The 2,327-nt window shown below is 43.8% G+C and overlaps 1 long non-coding RNA gene across 1 annotated transcript; it reads left to right on the forward strand.

Annotated features, from left to right (window-relative positions):
• The first annotated feature begins 229 nt into the window (after positions 1-229).
• LOC123186514 (uncharacterized) lies at positions 230-1,073 on the forward strand. The gene is made up of 3 exons (XR_006493652.1): positions 230-505; positions 665-724; positions 826-1,073. It is a non-coding gene; the product is annotated as an uncharacterized lncRNA (long non-coding RNA).
• The last annotated feature ends 1,254 nt before the right edge of the window (positions 1,074-2,327 follow it).

Consider the following 2,327-nt stretch of genomic DNA (forward strand, 5'->3'; position numbering starts at 1 on the left):
GGCAGCCGCCATACCTTGATTTCGGGCAAAAAATATTCAATACGTATGCATGTAATCTACGGATCTACCGATCGACAAACTCTGGACTCGTTCGACTGCAGTGCCGGCACAGAGCCTGATGGGCCGACGCATCCAGGCTGTTGGGCCAGTAGCCATGGAGATCGACCACGGGCATGATCGATTCAATCGAGCGCCCACGAACATGAGGCATAAAAACGGCACACACGCACCTCTCCAGACGCGACGCAACCCAAAGCTAGCGCGGCGGCGGCGGCTGGCCAGGTCGCGAGGACCAGGCGGGCAACCGACGACGGCGGCATGCTGGGGGCTTAGAAGGTTGCGGCAGCAAGCTTCAGCGGTGGCTCCAGCAGCGCTCCAGCAAAGGCAGCAAGCGACGTAACCGATGGCTCCAGTGGCGGTAGCAAGCTCCATTGGGATTTTCCTGGCAATTCCTTGGTAATTCCTCAGGGTCCGAACGAGAGACTAGTTGCAGCCACTTTGTTAGGTATTGCCGATTTTTCTTCTGTCAATTCTCGAGGATTTGAAGTTCCGAACCAACTGCAGTAATTCTGAATATAACTGTGTACTGTACGAACAAATTTTTGTATTTAGATGATTATACGTATAAGCTAATAAGATGCCTAGCCGGTGCTGTTCTGTCCAGATTACTAGAAGATGGATAGAAAGGGGAATGGACTAGTAAATCCAAAAAAAAGGGGAAGAGGTAATTTCTCTTTGTCCTGAAATTTTATAGCAATTTTGAACAGCAACTTCAAGCCTTAAATTCAAGTAGGTTGTAGTGATATATTAATGTTGTGATTTCAGATTTGAAGAAGTATTTTGAAGTTTTGGTAGTGACAAATCCAAGCATCTGTGAAAGTGTCAATATTTCGGCACATGCCATTGAAAGCTTCATTATCGATATATTTTAGGTTGTTTTCCTATTGAAACATGACTACATATTCATTGTATTTGGTTTTTCGTTTGTAATTTGTCTTAACTCTTTCGATTTGCATCAAAAGAATTATTTCCTTAAGACTTCACCACACCTTAAATTTTTTTCGTCCTCCGCCTCTGCCATGCTGCAAACCATGGATGTGTTACGCCAAGATGCTTTGTTTCTCTTTTTTGTTCCGTTACCTTCTGGTTCTGGTAGTGGAACCCAAAAAAGAAAAATACCGCTAGTCCCTCATGAAATTGTAACCTTGCAATTGGGTTTTTGGCTAGTAATAAAAGAAGTCGCCCATTCCCTCAACTTTTTTGTCCTTAACTGAAGTGCTAAAAAGGCGAAACAGCCCTAATTCTACGCCTCATGCTTATCTTCTTCCTCGACTCCATCCCAATATCTTGGGGACGGACTAGACTCTCGGGATGCAGCATTGCGGTTCCCTCCCTAATTTAGCGCTTCACCCCAGTTGATGCGTGCATCGATCAGCGGTGCGCGTCTACCTTGGTAGATACTACTCTTTCCGTCTTAATATAAAACCATTTTAGTGTGGTGTTAAAAACACTCTTATATTATGGAACAGAGAAAGTATATATCAATCTATTAACATTAAAGCATCTCCAACAGTTATGTATCCCATCCTTTTGGAGAAGTTGAGCCAAAAAAAAGCGCTCCTACAATTTTCGTAGATGTGCCAAATTTTAGGGGATCATCACGAAAAGTGCCACGTCAGTTGACCGTCACCCGTGTCCGCACCGCGGCAACCAATCGCTGTGCCCGCCACCGACCACCACCGTCCATCTGTCAGCCGTCGCCAGAATTCCTTGTCACAGTCGTGTCACTGTCAAAAACCACTTATAGAAGAACTTTTGCTGGAACTGAGAAAATACCTCGTGTGTCAACTTTCTCCAAATTTTACGCACACCTCATAAAAGCATTTTTATGAGAAGTTTTTTTACATGAGCTGTCGGAGATGCTCAAAGCTTAGGGCCTGTTTGGTTTTGATAAGTCACCTGACTTATAAGTTAGGTGACTTAAAATCAGTGACTTATAAGTCACGTCTGTTTGATTGTCATCTGACTTATAAGTCACGTGAACACACCTTCCCACCTTATTTTTTAATGTAAAGGTGATGGGACCCACGTAAAAGGGGGTGACTTATAAGTTTTAAGTTGGGATGGAGCAACTTATGACTTATAAATTAGGGTGACTTATAAGTTGGGTCCGTTTGACAAAATAAATCACTTTTTGCATTTTTTAACTTATAAATTGATGACTTATTTGAAACCAAACAGGGCCTTGGTCCATCAGCCACCACGCGCACGAACGTACACGACGCGCCCGGCAGCTACGACAGTACTATCACTGTGTGCTCATTAAT

The sequence above is a fragment of the Triticum aestivum genome, chromosome 2A (assembly GCF_018294505.1).
Source record: "Triticum aestivum cultivar Chinese Spring chromosome 2A, IWGSC CS RefSeq v2.1, whole genome shotgun sequence".
Taxonomy (NCBI): Eukaryota; Viridiplantae; Streptophyta; class Magnoliopsida; order Poales; family Poaceae; genus Triticum; species Triticum aestivum.